Raw genomic sequence first — 20,422 nt, 5'->3', positions numbered from 1 at the left:
TAGAAGTTTCCAGGCAATAAATTTCTATACACTGAAAAGAAAAGCTTTCCAACAATTATAACCATCCACAAATATAATTGGCTGCCTTGGTAAAGTAATTAATTTATTAACAGTCAGAACAGAAATTTGGTGAGTGCTTGAAAGGAAAGTTATAGATAAAATGCACTTTCAGTAGAGTTTGGAAGAGTTTGCTTAAAAAAAAAACCCTTACTTTCCATTTTAGAATCAATACTGTGTCTTGGTTCTAATGCAGAAGAGTGGTAAGGGCCTGGCAATGGGAGTTAAGTGACTTGCCCAGGGACACACAGCTGGGAAGTATTTGAGGTTGTATTTGAACCCAAGACTTCCTACTTCTAGGCCTGACTCTCAATCCACTGAACCACCATGCTGCCGCCATATAGTTAATGTCTAAAGGTTCCTCTCATATCTAAGATGCTATGATTCTATTATCCAAGATTGTACCACATATCACTCTAATTCTGAAACTAGAGTACATATGAATGGATAATGACATGACCCACTGAAAAGCTCAATAGCCAAAAACATTTAAAAACTATATTAGTTGACACATGTTAAAACCAGTGGAAATGTGTATCGGCCATGGGTGGGGGGAGTGTGGGGGTGAAGGGGAAAGTAGGAGTATGAATCATGTAATCATGTTAAAAATGAATATTAATAAATGTTTAAAAAAACTATATTAGTAACTAAGATGAGCATTTTATAGAAGGTAGAAAAGGGGCCTCAAAGGCAAGAAGAAGTGAGTTCAAATGCAACCTTTGATGTATACTGGCTGTGTGATCTTAAGCAAGTCACTTAATTTCTCAATTTCCTGGGCAACTCTTTAAGAACAGAAGTTGTAAAGCAAGTGCCAATCAAATCGGGTACAGAGCATTTCTTCACTGGGAATTCCCCTTACCAATGAAATTACTAGCTTAGTTTAAAAAACTAAGTACACAATAGTGTATAATAAAATGAAAAATCCATACTATTACCTATGATTATAGCTGAAATAATGGTTGCATACAATCATAAAAGTTGAAAGGACATAAATAGCAACAAAGAAAGATCTATTGGCATTTTTGTTAATGAAAATAATCATTGCTTGATCTTAAACAACTGGTTATTGTGTCACAAAATCTTTTCCCCTCTTGTTTTAATCTATTATATTTAGTCCATTTTAGTCTAAGCATCCTAACATGGAGAGGACACTGCATACACTTCTACATAATTTTTGCCTTTCTTTCTTCTCAAACATAGTAAGTTCTTGATAAATGTTTGTTGACTGGCTGACAATTAAGATATTTTAGCTGCTGGGGCTCCTGAAATACATTTTAAATTATTTTAACAAATGAAAACAAAAGAAAGTGATATGGAATCTAGGCCACCTATTTATGTGCACATTGGAAAATTTGATAAGTCAACATTTTTCCCATATAGGCATATAATTGATTTAGCTATAGACTTGACCTTTGAAAAGCCCTTTTAAACCACCAGCCATGAGAAAGCTCCTTCTCTTGGTGGACCTCCTGAAAATAGTGCTTCAAGGCTCCTTGCCCTTTCTCACAGCACTTTTGGCTGCGATGCAACAAGAACGCTCTTTGTCAGTCAGTGTGTATCCAGGAACAGCTTTTGGGGCTGGGTTTTCTCATGGTGTACTCAAGGAAGGGAAGTGATGATTATTCATTCTGAAATAGGTCCAAGTACATCCAGGGTATCCCCATCCTTTGATACTTCCTTCAATAGTATGAACCAACAAATTAAGGAATTCATGTTTTGGGGGGCAAGACAGGAAGTTCAGTTGTTTTTTTCAGTCATGTCCAATTCTCCGTGACACCATTTGGTGTTTTTTTGGCAAAGATTCTGGAGTGTTTTGCCATTTCCTTCTCTAGTTCATTTTATAGATGAGGAACTAAGGCAAATAAGATTAAGTGACTTGGACTGAGAAATTGAAGAATTAATATTTTGGGGGGAAATCTGGCTGTCCATCATCAGAAAAATGACTGTGATTTCTCTTCTATCTTCCTTTTCTTCTGTGAATTGTTTTCTAATCTGTTTTCCCAGCAAATGAACAGATAATAGTGATTTCCAGATGGGTTTTGGGCCATATTCCTAATGCCATAACTAAGGGTTATCTGTCTACCCCTGATATGCCTTGCCAGTGAAGTGTTTATTGTTAATGTTGAGCGATTTTGAGGAATGTTTGAACAGAAAGAAAGAGGGCACCCTGAGCTATCATCAACAACAGATTCTATGAACCCATGAGAGCAATAAAGTCTATCTAATATCTATTAAAGCACACATATATACACAATTCAGAACACTGAAATAATTTAATAAATAAAATGGATAAGTGAGAATTTATTTGACCTAAGATATTTATGTTACTTATCGTAGGTCAGAATGATTAGAGTTGAGCATTACTTTCACACCTGGTCCAATTAGTTAATGTAATGGAGACTGCTTTCAAAGGTATCTAATGTTCACCATTCTATTACTAGATGATTGCTATAAAACACTTCTGTTTTGAAATTTAATCCAATTTGATTCAACTCTCTCTCCAGACTATCCTTCCCATCTGCCAAACTGATATTTCCAAAGTACAATTTAAGTCATGTCACACTCTTGCTCAAGAAATCACAATGGCTCCCTATTATTTCTAGGAAAATGTCTGTTTGGCATTTAAAGCTTTCCACAATCTGGCCAAAGCCTCCCTTGGTAGGGTTATTATAAGGACTATACATTCTACCCAAAGTAACTTATTCACTAATCATTGTATATGACATTCTGTCTCTATCTATGTGCCTTTTTGCAATCTGTCCTCCATACCTAAAATGCAAACTCTCATCACCATTGCCTTTTCGAATCTCCAGTTTCTGTTAAAGATCTGTTCAAATGTCATATGCTACCCTTGTCATATCCTGATCATTCAATTGCTAGTGCCTCCCCTTCTTAAAACTATTTTGTACATAATTTGTACCTACATTCATTTTGTTTTGCCCCAGTGGAAAGTAAACTCCAAAAGAGCAAAAATGATTTTGTTTTGTAATGGTAAGCTATCGCCTCATACAGGTGGTCTGATACCTAGTAACTTTCCAGGGTCCTACATTCTACTTGTGTTTAAGACATGTAACCAAATAAGTAAATATAATGTAATTTGAAAAGGAAAAGAACACTTAAAGGAATTTAGGTTACAAAGTAGATTGAGTTAGAACTTGAGTTTAAATTCCCTCGTAGACATTTACTAGCTTCTAGGTGACCCTGGGTTGGTCACTTAACCTAAGTTTAATTTTCCTCATCTTCAAAATGGGAATAAGTATTGCTTTCTAATTATCACCATTCCATTACTAGAAAAACTAATTTAAAACACTTTTATTTTGAAATTTAATTTAATTTGATTCAACTCCTTCTCTATACCATCCTTCTCATCTGCCTCCCAGGGTTGTTGTGTTCTCAAAAGGGTCAGCATGTGTGAAGTTCTTTGCAAACCTTAAAATGTTATATAAACACTAGCTATTATTATTATTATTATTATTATTATTATTATTCACAACTCCAGGAGATTTCAGAAAATTAGAAAAGCCTATATGAACTGAAGCAAAGGATCCAGGACAACTCCAAGGGATACATATGAAAAATGCTAGAAGGATGTAGAATGAATAGAAGGAACTGATAGAGTCTGAATACACATCAAAGCTTATCATTTTCATTTTATTTCCTTCATGAGCTTTTTCTTGTGATATATGTCTTCACAACATAGCAAGTGTAGAAATATGTATTGCATGATAGCATATGCATACTCTATATCAAATTAAAATTACTTGCTATCTTGGGGAGGGGAGAGAAAGAAAATTTGGACCACAATATGTCAGGAAGCAATGTTAAAAATTTGTTTCTACAAATCATTTGGGAAAATATAACAAAATATTACTGGTAGAAAAAAAACAAAAAAAATTCAATTAAAAGAAACCCAGGGAACTAGGAAAAGCATTGAGTTAAAGGTGGCTTCAAAATGTGAACCTTTAAGCTAAGATTATAAGAGACAAGGGTGGCTTCCTATTGATTCACCAGATGGCTTCTCTTCCATCCTTAAAGGTTTTGTTCCATTGGAAAAATAGTACTTGAAAAATATATTGGAGAAAGATTGTGGAAAGAGCAAAAATATTGCTGTAAAATCAGTATTACATTAATTTTTGTAAGTCAGACCTTTTCTACCCATTAAAACATAAAATTATGGATCTCATAAATATGATATAGAAATCCAGTCAACTGGTATATATCTTGAAGAAAATTCTAACACTTAAAGTAGCATTGATTTTTTTAAAACCCTTACTTTTTGTCTTAGAATCAATACTGTGTACTGGTTCCAAGACAGAAGAATGGTAAGGGCTAGACAATGGGGGTGAAGTGACTTGCCCAGGGTCACACAGCTAAGAAGTGTCTGAGGCACGATTTGAACCTAGGACCTCCCATCTCTAGGCCTGGCTCTCAATCTACTGAGCCACCCAACTGTCCCAGAAGCACTGATTTTTAAAAGTGGTTTAACTCTTAGAATCAAGTTTGAGTCATGCTTTCTAAAGAGATGGTTATGGCTGTCACACTTATCATAGGGTCACATTAGATCTTGATAGTTCATCAAGTCTGTTGCTAGTGATGAACATGATATAACTTTAAGGTAATGAAACTTATTTTTTAAACAAATACTTATCCAAATTATCATTGTCCTTCTAATTCATCATCTGAGGGGGCATGACAAATTCCAATAATACCACTATTGCATGTGTTTTTATTTTGTTAGATAAATACCTTTTCGTTACTTCTAGTGATTATTAATAAATCTTACAAACTATAATATTTGAAGTTATTATAGATATTAATTTTAATTTTTACAACTGTTCAACTTGTCTAGCCATTTCCATTATGCCTCTTAAGTCCATAAATATTCTATTCTGAATGCCTCACTACGATTTTGCTGGACCCCCTTTTTCATATTGAAGATAAGGTCTAGAGTCTGCTAACATTAGTAACATTTGATCTCTTAATTATCATTAAAGGTTCTCTATAAGACATAAAAATAGTAGAATACTCCCTGACAGTCAACTATGCAATTGGAATCTATAGGAACTGTAATGCTAAACATATACTTAAGTCTAAGTGTATTTAAGCATAATTCTATGGATGATTTATTGCTAAAGATTTCACTCTGATGCTTCCTTTTTATATGCTTGGAGATGATATTGAGTTCTCAAATGCTATGCCAATGAAACACAGGCTCTGGCAGCTTCTCCCAAGCTAGAAAGGCTCTGCCTAAACAATGGTTTGTGTTATAAAGAAATAAGTACTTGGGGGATATATGGATACTGGTGAGGGAAGCTGTGTCTTTGTATTCCCCAAGGTTGTTGGTGAATGGGGGAACACCAACCCCAATCACCCTTGTTAGATGTTATAAATTCCCTTTCTAAATAACAGTGCCCAGACAGGACCCCGAACAGTAAGGTGCATAGGTAACCCTTTCAGGTCCCACCTGGGGTTGTGTCAATTATTAATATTGGGCTCTGATTAGCCTTGGATCACGTTGTTCATCTGACTGCATTTGCTCTCTCCCCAAGGGTCGTGATATAATGACCACTCAGGAAGGTATTTATTAAATAATTTATCTATGATCTTAATTAGGGAAGGATAATTAGGATATGGATTGGGGATTGGAGACCCTGTCAAGTTAATATCTATAGTCTATAATCCCTCAGGACTGGAGGTTTATTGATTTATAAAGCTAAAGCTATTGTTCTTCACAACCCCCTCTGATTCAGCTTGGCCACTGCCAAACCAGAGAGAGTCTGCTCTGTTGGATGCAGCTATATTGATGATTTCTCTCTCAGCTTCCTATTATCAGTTTGTGATGTGATAACCTTCATATCCTTCAGGAAGTAACCACCCTCAAAAAAACCACCCTCTTCTTCTCAGACCTCCTTCCTCCGAATCACCACCCAGTACCAGAGATCTAAATAGCTATGATGATTCAGATGCCTAAAGATCTAGGGAGATTCAGAGAGAACCAATGAACAATGGTCAGAGACCCACAGATCAATGGTCAAGGACCAAGACCCTAAAGATCAATGGTCAAAGGCCATCCCTTGGCTGTTGGGGTATTTATACTCTCAGGCCAACCAACTTTTGCCCCTGGCTCACGGCATCTGGGAACATTCCGATGTCTCCAACTGTCTCCCCTGTCATTCAAGGTGAGACCAACATTCCCAAGGTTTGAACATAACATTTGTCATCCAAAGAGGAGCCCAGCTAGGTTTCTACAGATTGGTCCCCAGAAGGTCAAGTGCTTCTGACCTTGGCAACTCATTAAGCCATCCATTAAGGCATGGTTTGTGATTACCATCATAGGATCATCAATTTAGAGTCAGAAGAAGCTTCAAAGTCCTCTTAGGCCAGTCCCTTCATTTGACACCAGGAGGAAACCAAAACCAAGAGAAATTAGATGGTCACAAAGGCAGTAGGAGATCAATCTGAGACATAACCGTAGGTCTCCTTCCTCTGAATCCAGCGGTCTTTCCAATGTACCATACACTGCATCCATGCAGAGCATCGTCTCATAGGTGAAATCACAGATTTTCCAAAGCGTTGAAATGCACTAAACATTTTATTGCAGGCTCTCTAGGCAAGACAGCTATGGCCTTTAATTCATTCTTAAATGAGCTTTAATTGCTTTTCTAAAGAAGCTCTGTTAAAACCACTAATTCCTAGATAAAAGGCATGGTTTTCCTCAGTCTAGATAGAAATATTTGGAAGCCTCTCTTCAGGGGCAAAGAAAGAGCCCAGCAGGAGCAGGAAGAGGAATGCAGAGTCAGCAGAGACCCTGATTTTGCAGGAAGATGACAGGGGCAAATATTTATAAAATGTCTTTTCTCCAGCTGAAGCATTAGCAAGGGCAGCAATGCCAGCAACAATAGTAATTAGCACTTCTACAGGAGAGCACTCTACAAACATTAATTAATTTCACCTCTCCTAGGCCCCCATGATTGTATTAAGGAGCTGATTCTCCAGCCAACAGTGGGCCAGGGTGGACGGACATGCTAAAAGTTTTTACAGGCCCACAGCGGACGTCCAGGAGGGGCGCCATGACAACAGCCTCCCTTAGACATTCCCCTGTACACACACAAGGTCTACTGCTTCCCAAGTCTCTGAGATGTGAAATGAAACCCCAAGGGCTACATTAACAGATGCCAGAAAAAATACACAGAGCCAAAGCCGGGGCCAGCAATGGCAAAGCACCCTGCATTCCCATGAGAAACTCTCTGGACTTAGTACGTCTACGTCACTTGAGTGTGTAAACCCGAGGCCAGGAGAGTTTAAAAATACCATAACTGCTACAGATTTCCCAGGCCATATTTAGTTCACACATCTAACCATAGCAGGAAAGAGCTGGAAAGACACAAAGAAAGGCAGAAAGGGGAAGAAAGACAGTAAGGGATGTGACCGTCAGTGTAACAGGGCAGACTAAAAATAATTCTTCCCACTATGACCAGCTTTGTGTTTGTCTGACTGTGTGTCTAGGTTTCTCTTTTTCCCGTAGCACCTGCCTGACTCTGACCCTGGGAGTGTCTCTATCTTTATGTGTATCTCTTGTCTTTCTCTTTCTGGCTCTCCATCTCTGCCTCTATCTCTCTTGGTCTTTGTCTCTGTCGATCCATCTCTATTTCTCTCTCCCTTTCAGCCCCTCCAAGGAAGTCAAAGCCCAAGATACTCCTCCACTGTTCCTGGGCATCTGCTAGGATTGTCTATTTTCTGCCACAGGCAGAGGACAGGAAGGAAGAGTTTGTTTCCTGTAAATAGAAGGAGAGAAAATTACAGCTATTATTGTTTTGACAACGGAAACACTCCCTGAAGTTTGCAGTGCGATTCATTCCTGACAGACATCAGGTCTGAGTTGCTGGCTCTCGGCAGAAATCCCTTCCGAGGGGTCCCCCAGGGAAAGCTGAAAGCCTTGATGGCTTGGCATTTAGATGCCTAACAGCATAAAGATGTAATTCTGGGCAATCTGATGCCCCACTGCTGAATGGAATGCAGCCTGCATTTTGATGAATGCTTTGATACAAACCTTGTTGGCCTGAAATGAACATGTTGAGTCCTGACACACACACTCACACACACACACACACACACACACACACACACACACACACACACACACGTGCAAGCACACACATTCAGGTACCAAAGTCGAATTGAGAAAAAGTCCTTACACTTCCCTTTCCTCTCCTCTGTCCTCCATTGCTAACCTCAGCTCAATTTATTATTAGTGTTTTTGTTTTTGCATTATATTCCTTTCCAAATGTATACTAGCTCATTTTGAAACGTCTCTCCCCTGCCACACCAGATATCTTAGTGTCATTCATTCAGGATAATGTGCTAAAAGGCATAAACTATTTATACATGGGTATATTCAGGATATTACTTTAGGTAAGGAAAGTGAAAGCATCCACTTGGTCACAATTGACATAGTTGGCATCATTCAATCAGGTCCCTGGAGAACAAATTTTTAGTCTGCTAGAAGTTCCACTTCCATTAGATGAGTAGACATCATTTAGAAATAAAGAAGAAGTCTTTGTTTCCTTTGAAAGGAATAAACCAGGACTTAGCCTCAGAAACATATAAAGGGATTTCTAATAGAAGGCCAACTTCTGGGGCCACTTTCTAATTAGAATGTGATGTTGAACCCACCGGGAGCTGGTGAGAATTTGGGAGTGGAAGACAAAGTGAATAAGGTTCAAGAAAAAAATGTTTGCTAGTACAGATGCTAAGTAAACACTTGCTGGTTGATTGATTCTTCATTCACAAGTTTTAGAGCTGGAACAAAGCCTTAAAAATCATCTAATCTAACCCTCTCATTTTTTTAGAGATAGGAAAACTGAGCCCCAGAGGAAAGAAGGGACTTGCTCTAAATCACACAGTTATTAAGAAGCAAAATTGGAATTCATATGCAAAAACTCTGGATACAGCTCTTTCCATCATGTTGCAGTAAAAGCAATGGTAGCATAACCTTGATAGAGAGTAGTTCAGGGTAGGAGAAACACAAACCCACCTATTGATATCTTCTTTTCCTCAAAGTCTCAGAAAAATGTTAAAGTTTTATAGGACTTTTTCCCTGAATAATTGTTTCAGTGTACTATATCCTCGAGGGCTAATTCCCTAACTCCTACTATCATTAGCAGGTTGTGTCCCTACTGGGCAAAGGCTACACCTTCTTTTAGAGTTCTAGAGATGTTTGGGCCATACTAGTACTGTCATTCATGAGCCTCCTCCAGCCTGCTTCCCATTGACAATCAAGTCATGGTCTAGATTAGCTTTTAGCAAAGTATTTAACTATGGTGGCATAGTAAGAACAATTTAAACAAAATATTTCTTTCCAAGCTGGGTTCATACTCTTCCCCCTGCACTCATAAGATTCCTGGTGAGAATGGCTTAAACAAAAAGTGAAATGTAGTTTCTCCAAAATAGTCCTTAAGTCCTTTTATGAAGTCTTCTTGAAGTTTGCCCTAGGTCAGCATTGGTGAAGGTTTTTCGAGTTCAAGTGCCCAGACGGCAACTTCAAGCTGTCTGTGAGACCCCACAATACCCAAGAGAGTGGTGGGAGAGAAGTGCTTGCTTTGGGTACGTTGGACAAAGGGGAAAAAATATCCTCGGGTGCTGGGAAGAGGGGGAATGGAGCGTCTCCCCCATGTTGGGGCCGGCATGTGCGCCAATACTTTTTGCCATGGCTGTTCTAGGTATTGCTTTCTGCTTGGCTCCAAGGATTGGTCCCTTTTTAGATTCTATAGCTGGCATTCCTTTCTCTCCAGATGTGAAGGATCACAATTTCAGAGGGTTTATTATCCCTTGGATGGTTCTCTTACCACATTTATCTGTGTCTGTTCTAGTCCATCTTCAAACTTGGTGTACTCTAGGTTGTATGTGTTGTCTCCTCTTGGTCCATTTTCCCTAATGACTTGATTAATGGAAGGTAAGAAGAGAGAAATTCTCTCTCCTCTTTCCTCACTTCCCCAGCAAACCCCTCCTAGAAGCTTTTTTCAAACCCAAATCCTCAATTCCAAAACAGGAATCTACATCTCAGCCAATCATATTTATTTCTTGACCCAAAGAGAATCACATAAAATGAAGAGATACAGAAGGACAGTCTTATTAATACATTGAAAACTTCAAGTCCTCTGATTAATTGAATGATTGATTGTGGTTGAAGAAAAACCTTACATTTAAATTAGTATCATTTTTAATTTAATATACACATTCTAAAAAACATAATGTATGTAACAGAAATTCAGACATCATATGCGGTACTATTTTGTTCTTTATATAATAGTTTTATTGAGTTTACCATAGGTTCTGTTCAACTTGAGAGGTTGGAAAGACAATCAAGTAAATATGTCTCATAGGCATTTAGAAATGTGGAACCAGAGAAAAGGAGACTGCAGCAATAAATGAGATCACTGAGAAAGAATCCATAGGCAGAGAGATGAACTATGGGAATGCTTCCTGTTTTTATTAATATCAGTCTTCCTCCATTGCTCTGGTTGCTGAGGTCTATCAGAAATTCTGTTTTCAGAATTCCATTAGGCTGGTTGCATTGAATTCCAGAATACCCCCAGGTCTTCTCAGTGAAATTCATGGCTACTCAAATAATGTAAGCCTGGTAACACATAAGAAAAACCTCTAAAAATCTCTTCCAAATTTTAGTGAAAGAGGGATATATAATGTGCAAAGTACAAGATTCAGTGGGATGAGCAACTCAGTGCAATGAGTTTGTTCATTAGTAGACAGTTCTACACATAAAGAGACAGAGAGATAGAAACAGAGTCCGATAGATCATTGATAGACAAGACAGCTATAGTCTTTCCTTTCAACACTAACACAGAAGGTCAGAGATAATAGTATTTATATAGTGCTTTTAGGCATCTTACAAATATTATCTCATTTAATCCTCACAACAACCCTGAGAGGTAAGTGCTGTTATTATCCTCATTTTATAGATGAGCAAACTGAGGCAGACAGAGTTTAATTTGCCAAGTGTCATAGTAAGTGCCTAAGGTTGGTAAGTAAACACAGTCTTTTTGTACTTGACAAAACTCATCAATAGGGACAAGTCTTGAAAGGGTTTTTAGACCACAGAAACTTTGCTTACTAGTTCTAGAGAAATTGAAAAGGTTTTAAACTATGCTTCCATAGTATCAATTCAGAGATGTTGTGTGGTAAAAGATGAACTAAGATCTTCTTGATTTATATGGCATTTATATTTATTTGGTATCTTCATATGGTAAAAGATGAACTAAGGTCTTCTTGATTCCATGTCCAATGCTCTCTGTACTGCATCATCTAGCAGCCAATAATGAACAGACAACCAAAGTGTCCACAAAAAGAACCCAGCAACCCCAGTGTATTGATTAGATCATCTAAAAAGGCTTTATGGAAAAACATGACCAAAAATTTCATATACTTCCTAGTATTTGAAGAAGCTCTCACATTGATGAGAAAATGGGTCCATCCTATAATCATTGGATCATAGATTTAAAACTGGAAGGACTATTGTTGGAAGTTATCTAATCTGACACCCTCATTTTATACCTGATAAAATTGATTCCAAGAAAAGTTCAAGTGATTTGCCCTAGGTTTCATAGGTAATAAGTTATAGAATTTAGAAGTAAATATTGGGCCCATGACACCAAGTCTAAGGCTCTTTCCATTTTACTGCACTGCCTTCAAACAAAATCTTCAGTATCTATGTAACTATGTGTTTATATATTAAAATATGTATATGTTATTATTATCAGGATTATTAGTTATAATTTTACAAAGCACTTTCATCACAGCAGTAAGGGATTCCAAAGGAGAGATGGGACACAACATAGGCAAAATGGATCATCACTACTACCACCACCTCATCCATCACCCCTCCATAGATGTGAAATAAGAAACCAGGATCTTGTTGCCAAAATTCCAGTATCCAGCATTGTCCTTCATATCACCAACATTCCCTTCTGCCCAATCCCTGTAGCTGTCTTCAAGTAGAGAATTTCTTTGAGAAGAGATCTACCAATTGGCCATCACCAACTCCACCAGCCAACAGTGGACAACCATAGCCAAGTAAGAGTGAAAGTCATAGATAGCAATGCCCCACCCCCATTCTCGACTATCATTCATTATTCCAGCCTATCTCATCACACACACACACACACACACACACATACACACACATGTGCGCATGCACACACATATCCATCATTGAAGGATGAAACCCTATGGAGATGCAACTGAAGACCTGGGAGAAAGTTCTCTCCACCAAATCTTGGCACTGTCAAATGACTCAAATCAGAAAAGGATATGGTTTTATTACAGAGATTCATTGCCCACTACTTCTGTAGGGGGGAAATTGATGCACCTGAGCTGCATTGCCCAGCCTCCTTTTGAGTTGCATCCTCTCCTGGCATCCTGGGATTTGGGAAATAAATTGGCTGGAGACCCTGCCATCAGGGGCTCTCTGCTCTGATGGCTTTGGGCTCTCTCCTAGGTATTGCAGTCTGGGAAATTTTCCTTTCTTTCTACTGAGGCTATTTTTCATTGGCTTTAAGTTATTATTATTAAATCTTATAAGAAATAATCCCTGGAGTATTGGGATTATTAATTTTTAATCCTACATTATAATTGGCAACCACAAATGGATCACATACTTCACTGCTCTGACTTAAGACCTTTCCATTGGACTTGTAGCAGAAACTTCCTATATGTGTAGCTCTTACCATTAGAGAGTGAGTTGCTTGAGAACAAGATCTGATTTTGTGTTCCTAGCATTTAATACAATGCTTAATCAATGCTTTTTCCCCATCTTACAGTAATTTTCTTTATATATATAAACATATTTATTTTTCCATACACAATTACATGTAGAATCAATTTTTAATCATTGTTTTATGGCCTTTTGTGATCCATGTTCTCTCCATCCCTCCCCCTACTCCTCCTTCCTTGAGGCAGCAAGTAATATGATATAGGTTATAATGTGTTATCCTGCAATACATTTTTCCATATTTGTCATGTTGTGAAAGAAGACATATATCACTTATATAAGAAAAAACTCACAAAGGAAATGAAGCGTATAATGATTTGCCTCAATTTACAGTCAGACTCCATCAGTTCTTTCTAGGGCAGTAGATGGCCTTTTCCCTTCATGAGTTTCCCAGAGTTGTCCAGAATCCTTGCATGGCTGATATCATCATTCACAGTTGATCATTGTACATTATTTCTGTTATTATGTACAACAGTCTCCTGGTTCTGCTCACTTCACTTTGAATCATTTCATATAAGTCTTTACAGTATTTTTTAATGATCATCTTGTCATTTATTGTGGCACAATAGTATTTCATTATCATCACATACCACAACTTGTTCAACCATTCCTCAATAGTTGGACATCTCTTCAGTTTCCAATTTTTTGCCACCACAAAATAGCTGCTATAAATATTTTTGTACAAATAGGTCCATTTCCTTTGTCTCTTTGGGATCTCTTTAGGATATAGACCCACTAGTGGTATTGAGGGGTCAAAGAGTATGCAGAGTTTTATGACTCTTTGGGTGTGGTTCCAGATTGCTCTCCAGAATGTTTGAATCACTTCACAGTTCCACCAATAGTGTTTCAGTGTCCTCATTTTCCCACATCCCTTCCAACATTTATCATTTTCCTTCTTTGTCATATTAGCCAATCTGATAGATATGAAGTGGTTCTTCAGAGTTGTTTTAATTTACATTTCTCTAATTAATAATGATTTGGATCATGTTTATATGACTAAAGATAATTTTAATTTCTTTATCTGTGAACTGTCTGTTCATGTCTTTTGACCATTTATCAACTGAGGGAATAACCTATATTCTTATAAATCTGACTATCAATGTTTAATAAATTATTTTTCTTTGATTGGTTCATTTATTCATAACTTTGAATGTATTATAGCTAAGTCATAATAGGTGTGCAAATAATGAGTCCCATGAACTAGTCATATGTATTTGAACTTGTACTATTAGAAATTATAATTATGCAAAATATGGTCATTGGTTTTATATATATATATATATATATATATATATTTAGAGAGAGAGAGAGAGAGAGAGAGAGAGAGCCAATTTGAATAATGGGCTCACTTCACTGGATTTGTTATTCATGCCAGTGGTGACCTGGATGTGTTTCTCCTATTTTACAAATGGAAAAACTGAGCCTAGAGAATGTTAGTGAGTTATTCAAGGTAAACTAGCTAATGACAATGCCAGGGACTGAACCTGTCCCTTCAGAGACTATGTCTAATGCTGGAGGAAATAAAGGAAAGGAAACTGAGGAGTAATTGTGAAAGAAAAGTTCTAAAATAATACAATATCCAGGGAACTGACAAAATGAGAAAACTTTTTTAATAAAGGGATCAAATAGTTTTAGTAATTAAGTTTGCCTAGCACCTAGCAATCTGAACTATGGTTAAGTGACACAAGAATTTTGGAATTACTTCAGCTAATATGAAATGAACCTCTCTGCAGTAAATACAATAAGCATAGGTAGTGTCATCCAGCTGGGAAGCTTTTAGCAAGCAAGAAGCTTCCATTGTCTCCTTGCTTTAGGAGTTTAAGAAAATGATACTTACAGATGGTTCATGATCTATTGCTTGCTGTTAGGGGGACACTGATTAGGAAAAAAAAATAAGACTAATAAGCCAAACAGGATGCCAACATCCAATCATGAGATGCTTAAAATCATTGGAGGAAGGAACAGCCTCAAATATTATTATGGTGCCAAACTACTGGGTTTCAAGGAAGTCCACTTAGAGAAAGATTTTGCATTCTCTCTGGTATGCTATGTTGGGAAGAGCCACTGAATCCATGAATTGAAAGAAGGCTGTGAAAACTCCTGGATGCAATACTCTCACTAGAATACAGTTGATAGTGATTACCTTCAGGGGGAAAAATAAAGCACAATGGAAAGGGATTTACTATGGTTGCACTGACATCTGTTGAAAGATCTTTTTGATAGACAGGCTGTAGACTCCTCAGTCTCTAGGACATTGTTTTGTATGAAGTTAGTCATTGTTTAGTAAAGTCGAAAATGGTATAAAGGCATTGCTGTATGCCCATTCTCATCCTCTTCCTCTGGTCCCCAATGCCTGCTTAGAGTAGCAAGAGGAATGCTGAAACTGGAATTGGAGGAACTGGATTAGAATCTTGGGTTTACTAGTCACTGGCTGCATCATGATCTTAGGAAAGTCATTTACCCCCTACTCTGTGAAATGAGTGCTGTCAAATCAAAGTGGCCAATCATGTCTAGTGGTCTAAAGAAGATATGTGAAAAGACATTTCTCCCATTGTGTTCCTCTCTCTTCTGGGAAATGAGGGGATTGTCCAAAATGATCCTTAAGGGGCATAGTACAGTTCTAAATCTGAATTCCAACTTATTCCAATCCTTTTATCCCAACTTATTAAAAATCATAAATTTATCAAAAATATAAAATTATTTTAAAATTCAACATTAAGAAGTAAAATGACACCCAGGTGGAACAGCAGATAGAGTGCTGGCCTTGAGATCAGGAAGATAGAAGTTCAAAGTTAGCCTCAGATAGCTACTATCATCCTGGTCATCACTTCAATCTCTGTCTACTTCTGTTTGCTCATTTGAAGACTGAGGATAATAATAGCATCTATCTCCCAGAGCTGTGGTGATGGAATGAGATGACAAAAGTTTTGCAGTAGATGGCAGAGAAAGCAGGGCGGGGGAAACCAAGATGGTGGAGAAGGTACAGGGACCCATCTGGTTTCTATCAAATTACCTTCCAAAAAGCAAAGATATAACACGTCAAAATGAATTCTAGAGCAGCATAACCCCCCCAAAAAAAACAAGATGAAGTAACTTTTCAGCCCAAAACAACTTAGAAGGCCTGCACGAGGGATCTGACACACTGGAGTAGAGGTGGATCATGGTGCACAGGAGAGGCTCCACCAAGACTCCACCAAGCCTTAGGTACAACTGAAGCAGCAGCCAAGACGTCTGGATCTCTGTGACAGATGATAAGTGGGGCCTGGCGGGGATCTGCTAACTGCTCAGAAGGACATTATAGGGGAGAAATGAGTTGAATCTATAAGAATACAAGTCATTCCGCAATTGATAAATGGGCAAAGGATATTGACAGTTCTCAAAGTAATTAAGGTTATCTATATTCATGCAAAAATGCTCTAAATCATTATTATTTATAGAAATGCACATTAAAACAATTCTGATGTACCACCCCATACCTATCAGATTGGCTAGTAAGACAGAAAAGGAAAATGACAAATTGGAGGGATATGGGAAAGTGGGGACATGAGTTCATTGCTGGGTGTATTGTGAAGTGATTCAGTCATTCAGGACCCCAATATGGAACTATGCCCAAAGGGCTATAAAACAGGACATACCCTTTGACCCAACAATACCATTACTCGGTTTGTATCCCAAAGAGGTAAAAATATTTAAAGCAGTTCTTTTTAGAGGAGCAAAGATTAGGAAAGTCAGGGGATACCCATCAATTGGGGAATGGCTTAGGAAGTGATAGTATATGATTGTAATGGAATACTATTGTGCTCTAAGAAAGGCAAGCAGCACTATGCCCTTAACTCCTCTGAAGTTGAGGAGATACCTTTTTTTTGCATTTGAAACATTTATTTCAGGAAATACATATTAAACATTGTATTTAAAAAGAGTTAAAGCTGTCAGGATGTGTTATACCACAACACAAAAAGTCAAAGTCACTGATAAAGGAATTCCCTTTAACAGTGAAATTACAGTTCCGGTCAAACAAAAAAACAAACTAATATGTAAGATATTGTGCTAGATGATTGGGGTTCAGATATGAACAATGCAACTCCTGCTTCAAGGAGTTTATAATGTAATCAAGTACCAGTATCCCATCACCATCTCTTCTATAAGGAGTCTTGCATACAACAGGAACTAAATAGATGCTTGTTGAACTAAACTTATTTCATTAATCCGAAGGACATCTTCTAGGCAGGGAGATTCTTACGAGGATATGGAATAGTAGAAATAAGAGAGTAAGAGGACCTAAAATGGAGTGGCTGTGACGAAAGAGGAAAGAAAGGAGAGAGTGTGAGGAAGTAAAAATGACAAGTTCAGCAAACTGTTTAGATTTGGGACTGAAAAAAGAATACAAGATGTCTCAGGTTTCAGGGGGTGAATGATGACACAGTCGTGAACAGAAATAGAAAACTCTGGAGAAGGATCGTTATTGGGGAAAATGAGTTTAGTAAATGGAATGAATGAAGAGAAGAGCAAATGAATTTCTCAATGAAAAGACATTTATTTAGCACTTACTTTGTGCCTCACTTTGCTAAGTACTGGGGAGTGGGGGGGGTGCTATATACAGAAAAACAAAAAATTGCTGCTACTCTCAAGGAGCTCACATTCTAATTGGGGCAGACAATGCATAAATAATGAAAAATAGCAAATAATACAATTTTGCTAGAGCTGACACTCATACCCATCAGAAGATAACTGACTTCTTTCTTCTCTGGACTCACTGTTTTTGTACCTTATAATAAAAAGCAATGCACATTTCTATAGTGTTTTGAGATTTACAAAGTTCTTTCCTGACAACCACACAGTGATGTAGACATAAAAGTATTATTATCTACATTTTGAGATTTGGAAACATAGGCCCTGAGGTAGTAAGTAACTTATTTATATTCTAAAAGCTATTAAATGCCAAAGGTGGGAATCAAACCCAGGTCTCTGGACTGTATCACTTTTTATATCAAAGAATCAGTCTTGATAATCTGCCTTGTGCTATAGATATTTACATTCATACCTTATCGTCTTTACTAGCCTTCAGGCTCCTTGAGGTCAGGGAGTGTTGTAGCTTTTTTTTTTTTTTAATTAAATTCCATTTATTTGCTATTGTACCATTCATACTCTGAAGGTATTTCAAGGGCCAGCTTTTGTTCAGAGCAGCAGACTGAGCAGTATTCTACAAGACTATCACCCTTTTTACGAATGTACATAAACTAAGGGAGGTAATTTCCCCATTGTACTATGCCACTAGTCAGCCCAGGAACTACATCTGAATTACTGTATCTAATTCTGAGAAACACACTTTTGGAAAGACATTGACCATATGTAGCTCATCCAGAGATGGGTGACTCTATCCTATGAGGCTCATTAAGGAACCAGAGATGTTGAGTATCTTGAGGATACAAGACTTGGAGGAGACATGAATATTTGAGGTTCAAGTCGTTAAGCACTTAGAAGTCTTTAGTGAAGAAGAAAGGTTAGGCTTATTTTGCTTAACCTTACAGTACAGGCAATGGAGCAATGGCTGAAGACCAAAAGGATGAAGATTTTGAATTAATAGAAGAAAAGAAAAATGAATAGAAGAAAAAAAAATCTTTCTAATGATAAGTGCTGTTTAGTTTAGAATTTGATGCCTTTGGAGATAGTGAATTCTCCATATATCTAGAGGTCTTCAACCAGAAAATGGAAGACCAGTAGTTGAAGAAATAAGGGCAAATCTTGCTTCATTTAGGTCAGGGTTAGACTATATGGCCCTTGAGATTCCTTCCAAATCTAAGATCCTATGATATAGTTCCTACAAGAGAACTGCATTATAAAATGTTAAACTGACATCCTGTTAATCTGGCAATAATTAGAACAGTATCTGAACAAATGCCAAGTGGCAAATCATTTATGTTTTTAAAAAACAAAACCATTTTGGGCAAAGTAGAGGACTTTTATCTTTAAACAATAATATTAATCAAGGAACAAAAGGAAAACACTGCATTTTCTAAATACTATATTAAAGTATATATTTAATGTATTTTCATAAATGTTTTTCCTGCCAAGATTTAAAATTGGTTAAAACTAGCTAAATGCAAGCTGAGTAAAAGATTACTTCAACTGGTTGAAAGAACTGTTTTTTTGAGGTGGCCCAAAGTATGTGGTTTTATAGAGAAATCAAATAATTATCATTTTTGAATGAACAAACTACTTTCAAGCCAAAGGGCTTAAGAGAACATCAGTAGTTGAGAGTTGAAGGGATGGGCATTTAACCTATTCCAGAGACTTTATCACATCTTAATTACAAATACACGTTAGGCTGGTAAATCAGAAAAAATCAAGGAATTGGTTTCCTTCTCTCTTAATTCAGAGCAGAAAGAGCCAGCTGAATACTTTAAGATAATGAGGACCAACTATTTTGTTCTCAAGTGCTGAGGCCTTACCCAAACAAAAACCAAATCAACAGCTTGCTGGAGGAGTTTGTCAAAGAAATACTGGACTTCACTTTAGACAGTGAAACTGCTTTGGATTCACTCTGGTATGGGGGGGTTTTCTCAGTTTTTGAGAACATTTTTTTTCAAGTATGGGTACTAACTCTTCTTTAAAAGTTTGCTAGAGTTCTCCTGTGAATTCATCGGGATCAGGGTTTTTTTTTTTCTTTAGTAGTTCCTTTACAGCTAGATCTATTTTCTTTTCTTTCCTTTTTTAAAATTTAAGTTTATTTATTTGTTTGTTACATTAAAACATACAGTTAACTCCCTCCTTTCCTCCTCTCCGACCACTAGAGAATGCTTTATTCAACAAAGAGTTATATGTAAAAAAAACACCAACTATGTCTTGCTTGATTCTATTTCTTTGGAGGCAGACATATACAAGACATTCTTCAAACAATATTTCTGTTGCTATATATAACATTCCCTTGGTTCTGTTCCTTTCACTTTATAATTTCATTTATTGAGATGAGGTTTTAATTGTTTATAATTGCTTGATGAATAGCACTGGATTTCTATGAACAGGTCTGTTTGCATATGGTTAGTCCTCAGTCAAGAAGACTTAGATGTAAATCCTAACTTTGACTCATAGGGCAGTTCAACTGCCTGAGCAAGTCTGACATTTTTTTTGCCACTGACAATTCTCTGTGCCTGTTAGAGGCAAAGCAGGTGCTGATTAGCCCTGGGGGAGAGAACTCCTTACTAGGTACTCCCTCCACTGATGAATCATGGAGCTAATAAAAAAATAAAAATCACCACTTAAGATTATATAACTAAGACAAAAACTGTTGAGAAAATTGGAAAACAATATGGGAGAGATTAGGTTTAGATCAACATCTCACACCCTAAACCAAGATAAACTGGGAATGGGTGAATGACCTGAATATAAAGAAGGAAACTATAAGTAAATTAAGTCAACATAGAATAGTATACTTGTCAGATCTATGGGAAAGGGGACATTTTAAAACCAAGCAAGAGTTAGAAAAAAATTACAAAATGTAAAATAAATTATTTTGATTATATTAAATTAAAAAGGTTTTGTACAAACAAAAACAATGAAACCAAAATCAGAAGGGAAACAACA

Source organism: Gracilinanus agilis, chromosome 4 (genome assembly GCF_016433145.1).
Source record: "Gracilinanus agilis isolate LMUSP501 chromosome 4, AgileGrace, whole genome shotgun sequence".
In the NCBI taxonomy this organism is placed as follows: domain Eukaryota; kingdom Metazoa; phylum Chordata; class Mammalia; order Didelphimorphia; family Didelphidae; genus Gracilinanus; species Gracilinanus agilis.
Note: the sequence above shows the minus strand (reverse complement) of the source record.